Source organism: Arachis hypogaea, chromosome 20, assembly GCF_003086295.3.
Source record: "Arachis hypogaea cultivar Tifrunner chromosome 20, arahy.Tifrunner.gnm2.J5K5, whole genome shotgun sequence".
NCBI classification, from domain to species: domain Eukaryota; kingdom Viridiplantae; phylum Streptophyta; class Magnoliopsida; order Fabales; family Fabaceae; genus Arachis; species Arachis hypogaea.
In genome coordinates this window covers 83513889-83529649 of record NC_092055.1, presented here as the reverse complement: position 1 = coordinate 83529649, position 15761 = coordinate 83513889, and the positions used below count along the sequence as shown (strand labels likewise).

The following is a 15761-nucleotide window of genomic DNA, read 5'->3' as shown; positions in this document are numbered from 1 at the left end:
TCCCCACCCAAAGTTTGGGTGGTTTCTCCATCCAGGGTTGTAGGTCTTGGAGTATGGATCATAGTTTTGCCTTGGTGAATTCCCAATGTAGTTGGCTTGCTCCTGACTATCCTCTGCTTCTTCATTCAATCCTTCTTGGGTTGTTGATGAAGTGGAGATTGCTGCTACTTAGTTCCTCTCCATCTTCTTGGTGAGGTCAGCCAGCTGCTGGGTAATGAGCTTGTTTTGGGCCAACAGAGCATCTACATTGTTTAGTTCTATTACTCCTCTTGTGTTCCCTCTTTCGGAAGCATAGAAGTAGTCGTTCTCTGCTACTATTTCAATAACATCTATGGCTTCCTCAATAATTTTCTTCTTGTTCAAAGATCCTCCGGATGAATGGTCTACGGCCTTCTTTGACTCATAAGAAAGCCCTTCATAGAAAATGTGCAGCTGCACCCATTCGTTGAACATATCTGGTGGGCACCTCCTTGTTAGGTCTTTAAACCTCTCCCATGCTTCATATAGAGTCTCACCATCTTGTTGCCTGAAAGTTTGGACCTCAGCTCTCAGCCTATTAATTCGTTGAGGAGGGTAAAATCTTGCTAAGAATTTGTTCACCACGTCTTCCCAAGTTGTCAAGCTTTCCCTTGGGTAAGATTCCAGCCACTTGGCTGCCTTGTCCTTAAGTGAGAATGGAAACAAGAGCAGTCTATAGGTGTCAGGATGAACACCATTAGACTTCACTGTGTCACATATCCTCAGGAAGGTGGTTAGATATTGATTGGGGTCTTCCTGGACACCTCCTCCAAACGAACAATTGTTCTGAACAAGGGTGATGAGTTGTGGTTTAAGTTCAAAGTTGTTGGCATGGATTGTTGGCTTTTGGATGCTACTTCCACAATTGCCTGGGTTTGGATTGATGTAAGAGCCCAAAACTCTTCTATCCTCCCCAGCATGATTTGCTCTACCTCCTCCCCCATGGTTGTGATCCTCTTCTTCATGATGGTTTTCCATGTTGTCTTCCATGTTTAGTTCAAAGAATTCCTCCTCTTCCTCAGCACCAACCACTTTCTTTCCTCTTGCCTCCCTCCTTAATCTAAGGAAGGTCCTCTCAGGTTCAGAATCGAAGGAAGTTGAAGCCCCGCTTCTTCTCCCTGTCATACAACCATCAAGTGCAAGCAAGAAAAGATATGTGCAGAAAGTATTTTTTTCAGAATTGCTGTTAGTTGTGGGTGATACAATATATCAAACAGTTAGTGGGTTAGCAAACAGAATTGAAAATAACAAAGAAAAATAAAAGAGTAGAGGGGGAAGGGAAGAAGTTTAACTAAAACAGAAAGTAAATCACTCAAACAGAAAATGAAATTCACAAAAGAAAAATGCTCAATCTAGTGATCTTACAATTTAATCATTGTTGATGCACAATCAATCCCCGGCAACGGCGCCATAAACTTGATGCAAGTGGAAACTGTCTCTCAACAAATTTCCTTCGGCAAGTGTACTGAATTTGTCGTCAAGTAAAAACTCACAATAGAGTGAGGTCGAATCCCACAGGGATTGATTGATCAAGTAACTTTAGTTAGAAGAATGTTCTAGTTGAGCGAATCCAGAATTTGGGTTGAGAGTTGCAGAAAATAAAATGGCGGCAATGTAAATAACAGAAAAGTAAATGCTAGAATTAAAGGACTGGAGGTAAATGACTGAAAGTAAATTACAGAATTGTAAATGGGAATGGGGGATTTGCTCATAAAAGTAAATGGCAGAAATTAAAGAGAATGGGTAAGATCAGAGATGGAGAGTTCATTGGGCTTAGGAGATGTTGCAATTCTCCGGATCAAGTTCATTTTCATCTCTTCCTCAATCAATGCACTCATTGATCTCCTTGGCAATCTTAATTGATTGAATTACAAATTCAATCTCTCAAATCTTGATCAATAGCCAATTCCTTGGTCAATTGCTCATGAGAAGAGATGAAGTATGGTCACTGATTATACCACATGCATTTCCCAAATCAAGTATTGAGAGGGTTATAGTCACATACCCATCCAAACTCAATTTGGTCCAGCATGAGAAAGCATTTCTAGCTTGATCTCTTCATTCCTCTTTTGTTCAGAAGAGATCCAAGTTTGAATAGCTTCTTTTCCAAGATAACTACCCAATTGGATGAAGATCGAAAGCTTTCAAGTAAAATCAAGAGAAAAGATAGAAGAAGAATAATGAAAATTAGTATTGATCCATCAAACTACAACAGAGCTCCCTAACCCAATGAAAGGGGTTTAGTTGTTCATAGCTCTAGAAAATGAAAACAAAGATGGAGAATATATCATAAAACTAGAAAATGCAGAGAAGGTAAAATACAGAGAGTAGTTCTCTTTTCCCCCCAACTTCCAGAACTCCTAAACAATTCAAAGCTACTCCTATATATACTACTTTTCTCAGCTTCTAGTTGGCTCTTCAAGTCTTGGGCCTTTGGATCTTGAGTTTGAAGCAGTTCTCTTCTTCATTTGGGCTTGGCTTTACTTGTAGAGAGAAAATGTGAAGTGGGCAGAGACTTTAGCTCAGGACGTTAGGGGTGTTAACGTTTAGTGAAAATATGAGTTCGAGAACGTTAGTGACAATCAACTTTCTCACTAATGTTCCTAAATAAAAGCCACGTTAACTTCAACGTTAGTGGCACAAACGTTGCCACTAACGTTGCCTCTAAGTCCTTCGCACACGTTATTGAGACTTAACCTTCCCAATAACTTTGAAAAGCCCCCTTTGTTCCCACGTTAAAGCCCACGTTAACTTAGTTAACGTGGCTCTTTAACGTGGGCTTGCCATCCTTCGAGAACGTTAGTGACACTCAACATTGTCACCAACGTTCCAAGGTGCCCCTATGTCTCACGTTAGAGTCCACGTTAACTAGGTTAACGTGGCTTCTAATGTGGCCATGCTTAGCCGTCCCCAACGTTAGTGACAATGTTGAGTGTCACTAACGTTGGCCATTCTTTCACTCATCAACGTTAGCTTCCACGTTAACTAAGTTAACGTGGAGGTTAACGTGGCTCCTTGGGGGGTTGTGTGGTTGCTTCCAATGTTAGTGACAATGTTGGGTGTCACTAACGTTGTCGACCACTCTTGCTTCTTACGTTAGCTCCCACGTTAACCAAGTTAACGTGGGAGTTAACGTGGTATATTTCTCCTTAGGCCAACGTTAGTGACAATGTTGAATGTCACTAACGTTGGCGTTTCTCCCCCGTTCTAACGTTAGAGGCCACGTTAACTAAGTTAACATGGACTCTAACGTGGCCACTTATGAGCATTTGCCAACGTTAGTAACAATGTTAAGTGTCACTAACGTTGGCTCAACTTCCCCTCTCCACATTAGAGTTCTCGTTAACTTAGTTAACGTGACTCTTAACGTGGTCAATGATGGCTTCGAGAGAGTTATTGGCAATCACTTTTCTCATTAACTTTGCAAGTTACCTCCCATTCCTTGGTTCCTTTGGTCCTGAAATCAAGCAATAGAGTGCATCAAAGTTCTAGTCCAAGTCATGGGTAATGCAACATACAATTTGTCACTAAACTCATGCAAAATCCTCATGAAATAATGTAAAATGCACAATGTATGCTTGAATCAAGGTGTAAGTGAATATCTACTCAAAACTAGCTTATTTCCTAAGGGAATGCATGAAACTATCCTAAAAACAGTAAAGAAAAGGTCAGTGAAACTGGCCAAGATGCCCTGACATCAGTGGCACCATGGGGTGACACCAAACTTAGTTTGGAGCACTGTGATGAAAAGTTCTGTTCAAAGCTCCAAGACTAGCATACTCTCAGTTGTATTCATGCTTTCTTGGCATACTTTGAACACCAAACTTGTTCTTCACTATATACTGCAATATAAGGATTTCACCAAGTGTTTGTCAAGTTTGGGTTGGAATTCATGAATATTGACTTATTCACTATTAAAAGCTCATAAAACATGGGTTGCCTCCCATGAAGCGCTTCTTTAGCGTCACTAGCTTAACGTTTCTCCTTCATCAGGGAGGTTGATAATGCTTCAAGTCCTCCCCTCTTGCCTTGGACTTATATCCATTGGTTGTATCAATGATCTCTACATGTTCCAAGGAGAGAACTCTGTTGATAGTGAAGACCTTAGGTAACTGAGATGGTACAATGGAGAGATTAGGGGGGATATCTGGGAATTAAGCTGAGATCACTTTATCCCCTGGAGAGAAGTCTTACGTAGGGATCTTCTTGTTCCTCCACCCCCTTGGTACCTTCTTCTTTGTCTTTTTTGATGTTGCCTTGCTCTTGGTGACTTCTTCTTCTAAGGGAATTTTGTTGTTGTCTTCACATGTCTCTGGTGGTTTAGGTTCCTCCAGCTTTTCCTTGAGTTGTGACAACTGCTTATTTCCTTGTTCATCAACCAAGGGTTTTCCCAGATGGGCTGGTTGTGCTTTAGTGCTTGCTTCCTCTGTCAGCATCTCATTATGATCTTTGCTTGGTTCTTTATTTTCTTGGTCTGCATCTTGTGAGAGTTTGAAGACATTAAAGCTGAGTTGTTCATCATGGATCCTCAATATTAGCTCCCCTCGCTCCACATCTATGAGTGCTCTGGCTGTAGCTAGGAATGGTCTTCCCAATATGATTGGGTGAGTGTGACTCTCTTCCCTGTCCAAGATGACAAAGTCTGTGGGAAGAAAGTACTTCCCAACCTTTACCAATACATTTTCCACCACTTCTATTGCTTGTTTTTGAGTTTTGTCTGCCAGCCTTATGACTACATCTGTGGGCATTATCTCATTGATCTTCAGCCTCTTCACTAGGGATAAGGGCATTAAGTTGATGCTTGCTCCCAAATCGCAGAGTGCTTTATCAAACATTGTTTCTCCTATGGCACAGGGGACATGAAAACTCCCTGGATATTTTCTTTTCATAGGCAACTGTGGTTGAATGAGGGCACTGCACTCCTTGTTCATCACTATAGTTTGGCCTCCCTTGAGTGAGCTTTTCCTGGGAAGCAGCTCCTTCATATACTTGATGTATGCAGGCATTTGTTGAATAGTCTTGATGAATGGTATGTTGACATGTAGAGATGCCAACAAATCTAGAAACCTTGAGTATATTCTCTTCTCCACAGCACCATTGAGCAGTTGGGGAAAAGGTGCATAGAGTCTCAGCAGCTCCTGTTGTGAGATTTCTGATTCTTGATGATCTTTTTCCTTCTTCTCTACTGAGGTATCTTCAGGTTGTTCTGACAGCTTGCTTGGCTTGTCCTCAGTCTCCTTATCACTTATAGTGACCATCTTGCAATCTTCCCATCTTACTTTCTTTGTTTCACCTCTCGGATTCTTCTCTGTGTCACTTGGGAATCCATCTGTGGGTTTGGGAATTTGCTCAGAGAGATACCCTACTTGAGATTCCAACCTCTTGATTGTGTCTCCCTGGTTCTTGAAATTGGCTCGCACTTCCTCCTTGAACACCTTGTTGTCTTGAATCTCCTTGCCTATGCCTTCAAGTAGATTCTCAATCCTTGAGAGTCTGTCATCAAATGATTGTAGATCGTGATTAGAGGTGGAAGGATGAGGTAAGTTATTTTGGTTTTGATGTGGATATGGAGAGGTGTTGTTATGGGAGTGTTGATATGGTCTAGATGCGGAATGTTGGTGAGCTGCATTGTTGGGATTTGGGCGTCTTTGATCAAGGCTTTGGTCTTGTTGATTTTCCCACCCAAAGTTTGGGTGATTCCTCCATCCAGGGTTGTAGGTCTTGGAGTATGGATCATAGTTTTGCCTAGGTGAATTCCCAATGTAGTTGACTTGCTCCTGACTTCCCTCTGCTTCTTCATTCACTCCTTCTTGGGTTGTTGATGAAGTGGAGATTGCTGCTACTTGGTTCCTTTCCATCTTCTTGGTGAGGTCAGCCAGCTGCTGGTTAATGAGCTTGTTTTGGGCCAGCAGAGCATCTACATTGTTTAGCTCCATCACTCCTCTCGTGTCCCTCTTTCGGAAGCATAGAAGTAGTCATTCTCTGCTACAGTTTCAATGACATCTATAGCTTCTTCAATGGTCTTCTTGTTCAAAGATCCTCCGGATGAATGGTCTACTGCCTTCTTTGATTCATATGACAGACCTTCATAGAAAATGTGCAGCTGCACCCATTCGTTGAACATATCTGGTGGGCACCTCCTTGTTAGGTCCTCAAACCTCTCCCATGCTTCATAAAGAGTCTCATCATCTTGTTGCCTGAAAGTTTGAACCTCAGCTCTCAGCCTATTGATTCGTTGAGGAGGGTAAAATTTTGCTAAGAATTTGTTCACCATATCCTCCCAAGTTGTCAAGCTCTCCCTTGGGAAAGACTCCAGCCACTTGGCTGCCTTATCCTTGAGTGAGAATGGAAATAAGAGCAGTCTATAGGCGTCAGGATGAACACCATTAGACTTCACTGTGTCACATATTCTCAGGAAGGTGGTTAAATGTTGATTGGGGTCTTCTTGGACACTCCCTCCGAACAAACAGTTGTTCTGAACAAGGGTGATGAGCTGTGGTTTTAGTTCAAAATTGTTGGCATGGATGGTTGGCTTTTGAATGCTTCTTTCACAATTTTCTGGGTTCGGATTGATGTAAGAGCCTAAAACTCTTCTATCCTCCCTAGCATGATTTGCTCGACCTCCTCCGCCATGGTTGTAAGTCTCTTCTTCATGATGGTTTTCCATGTTTTCTTCCATGTTTGGTTCAAAGTATTCCTCCTCTTCCTCAGCACCAACTACTCTTTTTCCTCTTGCTTCCCTTCTTAATCTCAAGAAGGTCCTCTCAGGTTCAGAATCAAAGGAAGTTGAAGCCCCGCTTCTTCTCCCTGTCATACAACCAACAAGTACAAGCAAGGAAAATAGATGCAGAAAGTATTTCTGTCAGAATTACTGTTAATGTAAGTGATGCAATATATCAAACAGTTAGTGGGTTAGTGAAATGAATTGTAAATAACAAAGAAAAAGTAGGGGGAAGGGAAGAAATTAACTAAAACAGAAAGTAAATTACTCAAACAGAAAATTAAATCAAACAAAACAAAAATGCTCAATCTAGTTATCTTCCAATTTAATCATTGTTGATGCACAATCAATCCCCGGCAACGGCGCCATAAACTTGATGCACGAAAAACTTGTCTCATAACAAATTTCCTTCGGCAAGTGTACCGAATTTGTCGTCAAGTAAAAACTCACAATAGAGTGAGGTTGAATCCCACAGGGATTGATTGATGAAGCAACTTTAATTAAAGGAATGTTCTAGTTGAGCGAATCAGAATTTGAGTTGAGAATTGCAGAAAATTAAATGGCGGGAAAGTAAACAACAGAAAAGTAAATGCTAGAAATAAAGAACTGAATCTATATGACGAAAAGTAAATTGCAGAATCTTAAATGGAAATGGCAAAATTGCTCATAAAAGTAAATGACAGAAATTAAAGAGAATGGGTACGATCAGAAATGGGGAGTTCATTGGGCTCAGGAGATGTTGCATTCTCTGGATCAATTTCATTTTCATCTCTTCCTCAATCAATACACTCATTGATCTCCTTAGCAATCTTAAGTGATCGAATTACAATTTCTTGTAATTCAATCTCTCAAATCTTGATCAATAGCCAATTCCTTGGTCAATTGCTCATGAGAAGAGATGAAGTATGGCCAATGATTATACCACATGCATTTCCCAAATCAAGTGTTGAGAGGATTATAGTGACATATCCATCCAAACCCAATTTGGTCCAGCATGAGAAAGTATTTCTAGCATGATCTCTTCATTCCTCTTTCAAGGTTCAGAAGAGATCCAAGTATGAATAGCTTCTTTTCCAAGATAACTACCCAATTGGATGAAGATCGAAAGCTTTCAAGTAAAATCAAGAGAAAAGATAGAAGAAGAATAATGAAAACTAGTATTGATCCATCAAATTACAACAGAGCTCCCTAACCCAATGAAAGGGGTTTAGTTGTTCATAGCTCTGGAAAATAAAAACAAAGATGGAGAATACATGATGAAACTAGAAGTGCAGAGAAAGTAAAATACAGAGAGTAGTTCTATGCCAAGAGGCTCCCTATAATTTCCAACTTCCCATTTAATTCAAAGCTACTCCTATATATACTACTATTTTGTTCTTCTGGTTGGCTCTTCAAGTCTTGGGTATGGGCCTTTGGATCTTGAGTTTGAAGCAGTTCTCTTCTTCATTGGGCTTGGCTTTACTTGCAGAGAGAAAGTGTGAAGTGGGTAGAGACTTTGCAGACAATCACCTTTTTCACTAACGTTCCTCACCAAAGTAAGAGCCACGTTAACTTCAACGTTAGTGGCACACACGTTGCCACTAACATTGTCTTTTTGTCCTTCGCACACATTATTGGGACTTGCCTTTCCCAATAACGTTGAGAAGTCTCCCCCTTCCCTATGTTAGAGTCCACGTTAACTTAGTTAACGTGGCTCTTTTAACGTAGACTTGCCAACCTTCGAGAACGTTAGTGACACTTACCATTGTCACTAATGTTCCAATGTGCCCCTATTTCTCACGTTAGAGTCCACGTTAACTAGGTTAACGTAGCTTCTAACGTGGCCATGCTAGCCATCTCCAATGTTAGTGACAAAGTTGAGTGTCACTAACGTTGGCTCATCATTCCCTTATTCACGTTAGCTTCCACGTTAACTAAGTTAACGTGGGAGTTAACGTGGCTCATAGTGGCTTGTGTGGGCTCATTCCAACGTTAGTGACAATGTTGGGTGTCACTAACGTTGGCTATCACCTCCCTTCTTCACGTTAACTTCCACGTTAACTAAGTTAACGTGGGAGTTAACGTGGCTTATTGGGGCTTGTGTGGGTTCCTTCCAACGTTAGTGACAATGTTTGGTGTCACTAACGTTGTCGACCACCTTGTTTCTTTACGTTAGCTTCCACGTTAACTAGGTTAACGTGGGAGATAATGTTGCTTATTGTGACTTGGCCAACATTAGTGATAAAGTTGAATGTCACTAACGTTGGCTTCCCCTTTTTACTTCTTAACGTTAGGCCACGTTAACTAAGTTAACGTGGCAACTAACGTGGCCACTTATGAGCTTCGTCCAACGTTAGTGATAGCTTTAAGTGTCACTAACGTTGGCTCCATTTCCTTTCTTCCACGTTAGAGTTCACGTTAACTTAGTTAACGTGCCTCTTAACGTGGGCAATGATGGCTTCGAGAGCGTTATTGGCAATTACTTTTCTCATTAACTTTGCAAGTTACTCCCATTCCACGTTAGTGTTAACGTTAGTGTAACTAACGTAGCCACTAATGTGGTTCTTCTTTGCTTCCTTTGTCCTGAAATCAAGCAATAAAGTGCATCAATGTTTTAATCCAAGTCATGGGAAATGCAACATCCAATTTGTCATTAAATTCATGCAAAATCCTCATGAAATCATGTAAGGTGCACAATGTATGCTCGAATCAAGATGTAAGTGAATATCTACCCAAAACTAGCTTATTTCCTAAGGAAATGCATGAAACTACCCTAAAAACAGTAAAGAAAAGGTCAGTGAAACTGGCCAAAATGCCCTGGCATCAGCATTTCGTTTTTCTTGGGTAAGTTGCCAGCTCTTTGGCAATCATTGCACCTTGTCACAAACTCCTTTGCATCTTTGAATATTGTAGGCCAAAAGAATCTACAATGCAACACCTTGGCTGCAGTTCTTTCTCCACTAAAATGTCCTCCATATGTGGATCCATGGCAATGCCAAAGGACCTCTTGTCCTTCCTCATGAGAAATGTATCTTCCTAAAATTCCATCAGCACACATCTTGAAGAGATAGGGTTCATCCCAAATGTAGTGCTTGGCATCGTTGATGAGCTTTCTTCTCATATAGTTGTTGATGTTGCAAGGTAGCTCTCCAATAGCCTTGAAATTGGCTATATTCGCAAACCAAGGGACTTCTTAGATCATCATCAACTGCTCATCTAAAAAGCTCTCATTTATTGCTCATCATCAACTTTTCTTCAAAACTCCATTTTTGTGCTTTTCTTCCATTTTTGTATGTTTCTTTTCCATCCTTTAAGTCATTCCTGCCATATAAAGCCTGAAAGCACTCAACACAAAATTCACGGCATCGAATGGTAATAAAGGATGATTAATTTTAATATTTTTAAAGCATAGGAAATATGTTTCTCACAAATATCACATAATAAGGAAGGGAAAGTAAAACCATGCAATTTACATGAATAAGTGGGTGAAGGATTGAATAAATCACTTAAATCGAGCACAAAATACATCACAAAATATGGGTTTATCACGCACCAAATATCGTCAAGTAATAACCCACTAGGAGTGGGGTTGAATCCCACAGAGATTGGTAGATTGAGCAACTCTAATTAATTGGTGAGTTATTCAAGCTAAGCAATAGAGATTGTTTAGTGCAGAATTCTAAATCAACAGAAATGTAAATGACTTAAAAGTAAAGGAAAGCAATAAAGTACAGAAAAGTAAATGACAAGAATGTAAACTGCTGGAACATAAATGACTGAATAGTAAATGGGGAATGGGTAATGACAGAAATTAAAGAATGCTATAAAGAATAGGGGAAATTCATTGGGATTGGGAGATGTTGTTCTCTTTAGATTAGATCTAGATAATCCCTTCTTCAATCATGCAACTCATTGACCTCTTGGCAATCATGATTGATTAAACTCCAATCCCTTGGTGATTCAATCTCTCAAATCTTGATAATCAGCAATTCCTTGGTCTAATTGCTCACGAAGAGAGATAGGCTTGGTCCCTGATTATACCACACATCCTCATAGATCCAAATAGTGGGTAGATTTCATGTCACCATATCAAATCCCAAAACCCAGATCTACTCAAGTGTGAGAAGGGATTTCAAGCATGGTTTCATGTTTCCTTTTCCGAGGTTCCCATGAAACCCATTTTGCATTCAACCTCATTCCTAAGATGATTGAACACTAGCATGAAGAACGAAATTCCTTCTAGAAAATCAAAGACAAGATGAAGAGAAGAAGAAATTCACTATCATTAATCCATTAAGTACAACAGAGCTCCCTCTCCTAGTAAGAGGGAGTTTAGCTACTCATGGCTTAAAGAAAAGTACAAGAGATGGAGAAAAGAAGTGAAGTGTAAAAGTGAAAGTAAAACTAACTCCAAGACTCACTAGCCAATCCTCCCAACCCCCTTTTTAGTACTTTTAGGGGGTATTTATACTACTCTTATCACTAGAATTAAAAAGTACAAAAGAGAAAAGAAAATTACAACTGAAAAGAGAAGAAAAAAATTGATGGCAATGAACCATGTGCCTGGTGTGTGGCTGGCGTTTGAGTGGCATACCACGCCTAGCTCCTCAGCTTGGCTTGGCGCGCCATGCTTGGCTTCAAGTGGCACGCCTTCTTTATCCAGCCAACCTGGCATGCAACGCCTTCGAGTTCAAGTGGCATGCCCAGAGTCTTTCCTTCCTTCCTCCTTTCTGAAATCTTGCACTGGCGTGCCACGCCCAGTAGCTGGCGTGCCACGCCCTTTGTAAACACTTCATGCTTCTCCTCTAGAAAATAATACTAGCATGCCATGCCCAGTAGTTGGCGTGCCACGCCCTTGATGGGGACTTCATCCTTCTTCTCTGGAAAACAATTCTGGCATGCCACGCCTAGTAGTTGGCGTGCCATGCCATTGATGGTGCATGACTAAGTCCCTCTAGCATGCCACGCCTGGTGTTCAAGTGGCACGCCCATGGTTAATTTGCCTTAGCGTGCCACGCCTAAAGTCCCAAGTGGCACGGCCAGGTCTTCTCCTTCCTTGTGAGCTTGTGTTGGCATGCGACGCCTTTGAGCTCAAGTAGCACGTCCAGTGTTGATGTTTAAATCCTTCAAGCTTGGCATGCCATGCCTTGAACTCAAGTGGCACACCCCAGGAACGAGCAAGGTTGGCGCGCCACGCCTTCGAACCCAAGTGGCACGCCCAGTTTGGTGTTGAGCTTCTTCAAGCTTGCCGTGCCACGCCTAGAACCCAAGTGGCACGCTGAAAACTTGAATAAGGTTGGCGTGCCATGCCTTCGAGCCAAAGTGGCATGCCCAGTTTTGAACGTTCACTCCCTTCTCTGGAACAATGAACTGGCGTACCACGCCTTCGAGCATGATGACCTGCATTATCTACCCCTTCTTCTTGTATAAAAAGGACCATAAAAGGGCATAATCTCATTAGAGCATTACAATTCATGCATTATTTGATGAACATTATAGTACATTGCTTTGAAATGAGATTGTGCCAAATTTCAGGTGAAAAAGACATCAAAAAGAGGAAGAAAACAACAAAACAAGCTGGGCGTGTGAAACGGGCGTGCCACTTAGAGCAAACCCACAAAATTGCACTGGCGTGGCACGCCAGAAGCTGGGCGTGGCACGCCAGTGTTGAAGTCCAGAGAGGATCCTCCAAGCAATTACATGGGCGTGGCACGCCAGTACAATTTTCCAAAGAGCAACAATGAAGGCCACCAAAGGGGCGTGGCACGCCAAACCCACCACTTGATCCCTGGGCGTGCCACTTATCATCGAAGGTGTGGCACGCGAGCTTTAAAATCATCTAGGCGTGCCACTGGAGGACCCAGGTGTGGCACTCCAAGCTAAGAAGGACACAAATGAATGGGCGTGCCACTTGAGCAATAGGGCGTGGCACACTAGTACAAAATTCCAGAGAAGAAGTTGAAGGCTAAATAGGCTAGGCGTGCCACTTGAGCAGTAAGGCATGGCACGCCAAGCTTTCACCTTGGGCGTGCCACTTGAGCATCTGGGCGTGGCACGCCAAGGTACAAAGAAGGCCAAAGCAAAGGTTGGACGTGCCACTTGGTGTCGAAGGCGCGGCACGCCAGCTCAAAATTCTCAACGGGGCGTGCCACTTGAACGCTGGACGTGGCACCCCAGCTATTGGAACCAAGGCAAATGATGGACGTGGCATGCCAACCCCTGGGTGTGGCATGCTGGTTATATTTTCCAGAAAGAGAGAAAGAAGGCCAACTATATGGGCGTGCCACTTGGTGTCGAAGGCGTGGCACGCCAGTCTTAAAAATCACCTGGCGTGCAACTTGAGTCCCAAGCGTGGCACGCCATCATCACTAATGAATCAAAAGAAGACCTGGGCGTGCCACATGAGTTATGGGCATGGCACGCCAGACCCTGGGGTGCCTTGCTAGTTCAACATTCCAAAGGCTAAAGAGAAGAAAAAAAAGGCCTAGGCGTGCCACTTGGTGTCGAAGGCGTGGAACGCCAGGCTACCCAAGGCTTTAAAGAACCCTGGGCGTGCCACTTGAGCTCGAAGGCATGGCACGCCAAGGTGGTCAATGAAGAGAAGCGTGCCACTTGAGGATTGGGCGTGGCACGCCAAGTCAGATTCAGAGCGAGGCGTGGCACGCCATTGAAGCGCCAATCACACGCCAGCTGTGAGATCACATTTATTGAGTTTCTTTTCCCTCCAAAATGTAATTTTCTTTTTAGTTTTGTATTTTCTTTAATTGCTATTGCTAGAGTAGTATATATACCCCTTAGAAGTACTGGAAAAGGGGGTTATGCAGTTGAGTTATTAGTTGAAGCAATAGTTAGATTTACTTTCCATCACTTTTTACTTTTCTCTTGAGATAAGAGTAGCTAAATTCCCTCTCATTGAGAGAGGGAGCTCTGTTGTACTTGATGGATTAATGATAGTGAATTTCTTCTTCTCCTCATCTTCTCTTTGATTTGCTAGAAGGAATTTCATTCTTCATGCTAGTGTTCAATCACCTTGGAAAAGGGTTGAATACAAAATGGGTTTCATGGGAACCTTGGAAAAGGAAACATGAAATCATGCTAGAAATCCATTCTCACACTTGAGTAGGATCTGGGTTTTGGTGTTTGGATATGGTGACATAAAATCCTCCCTCTACTTGGACCTATGATGATGTGTGGTATAATCAGGGACCAAGCATATCTCTCTTCACGAGCAATTAGACCAAGGAATTGGCTATTGTTCAAGATCTGAGAGATTGAGTCACCAAGGGATTGGGGCTCAATCAATCATAATTGCCAAGAGGTCAATGAGTTACATGATTGAAGAGGATACGAGCTGGATTTAATCCAAAGAGACAACATCTCCTGATCTCAATGAATTCCCCTATTCTTATCTTCCACTTTCTTTATAGCTTTCCTTTACATTCTGCAATTCCCCATTCCCATTTACAATTCAGTCATTTAAGTTTCTGCTCTTTATTTTCTTGCCATTTCAGTTCTACTATTTATTGCTTTCCTTTACTTTTGAGTCATTTATATTTTTGCACATTTAAAATTTTGCAATCACAATCTATTCTGCTTAGCTTGACTAATCCCCCAATTGATTAAAATTTCTCAAATCTATCAGTCTCTGTGGATACGATCCCACTCCACTGTGGGTTATTACTTGACGATAATTTTGGTGCATTTGCCAAAAGAACAGATTCGCCATTTGTATATAGGGAGTGAATTCGAGTCATCAAGTTTTATGGCACCGTTGCCGGGAATTGATTTGAATTTGACAATGATTAAATTGATTGGAGAACTAGATTAAGCATTTTTTTTACCTTGTTATTTACCTTTTAGCTCTTTACTTTTCTGTCCACTCTGTTTTCTCTATTTTTAGTTTGATCATTTTAGCTATTCATTGTTCATATTTCCATCCTTCTAATTGTTTGATTAATTGCATCAACTAAGCTAGCCACTAATCTTAACCAGAGTGATTCTTTCACTTGCCCTCTACTTGCTGTTTGTTGAATGTATGACAGGTAAAAGGGGAGAAACTTCATCCTCTTTTGATAGTGAAATTGAGAGGACCTTCCTTAGATTAAGAAGGGAAGCAAGAGGCAAAGACATAATTGGAGAGGAACTAGTGGAAGAAGATCTGAGAACCACCATGGATAATGAGGTACAAGACAATGTTGGAGGAGATACTGAAAATCATGTTGGGCAAAAGAGGAGAGTCTTAGGCTCCTATATCAACCCAAACCCAGGAAACCGCGACAGCAGCATCCTCAAACCAACAATCCATGCTAACAACTTTGAGTTGAAACCTCAACTCGTCACACTTGTCCAGAATAATTATTCATATGAAGGAGGAGCCCAGGAGGACCCAAACCAACATCTCACTACATTCTTGAGGATTTGTGATACTGTAAAGTCCAATGGTGTACACCCTGACACCTACAAATTACTTTTGTTCCCTTTCTCACTCAGAGATAAGGCTGCAAAGTAGTTGGAAGCATTTCCCAAGGAGAGGTTAACCACATGGGATGATGTTGTAAACAAATTTCTAGCAAGATTTTACCCCCTCAGAGAGTCAACAGGCTAAGGGCTGAGGTGCAAAATTTCAGACAATAAGATGGTGAAACACTCTGTGAGGCCTGAGAGAGGTTCAAAGATTTGACAAGGAAATGCCCCCCAGATATGTTCAATGAGTGGGTGCAACTATACATCTTCTATGAAGGGCTGACATATGAGTCAAAGCAAGCTGTGGATCATTCTTCTAAAGGCTCACTTAGCAAGAAAAAAGCCATTGAAGAAGCCATAGATATCATACATACTGTAGCTGAGAATGAGTACTTCTATGCTTCAGAAAGAACTCTAAAGAGAGGAGTGATGGAGCTCAACTCAATGGTTGCCCTGCTGGCCCAGAACAAATTGATCACTGCACAACTAGTAGCCTTGACCAAGAAGACAGAGAGTAATCAAGTCTCAGCCATTCAAGCCAAGGCCCCTCAATAAGAAGGAGATGCACCAGAAGTTGACT

At 41.7% G+C, this 15761-nt stretch overlaps 2 non-coding genes across 2 annotated transcripts; one reads left to right on the top strand and one right to left on the bottom strand.

Annotated features, from left to right (window-relative positions):
• The first annotated feature begins 448 nt into the window (after nucleotides 1-448).
• LOC112788053 (small nucleolar RNA R71) lies at nucleotides 449-555 on the top strand. The gene has a single exon (XR_003195432.1). It is a non-coding gene; the product is annotated as a small nucleolar RNA R71 (small nucleolar RNA).
• Nucleotides 556-15316: 14761 nt separating this feature from the next.
• Nucleotides 15317-15423, bottom strand: LOC112788287 (small nucleolar RNA R71). The gene has a single exon (XR_003195656.1). It is a non-coding gene; the product is annotated as a small nucleolar RNA R71 (small nucleolar RNA).
• Nucleotides 15424-15761: the final 338 nt, after the last annotated feature.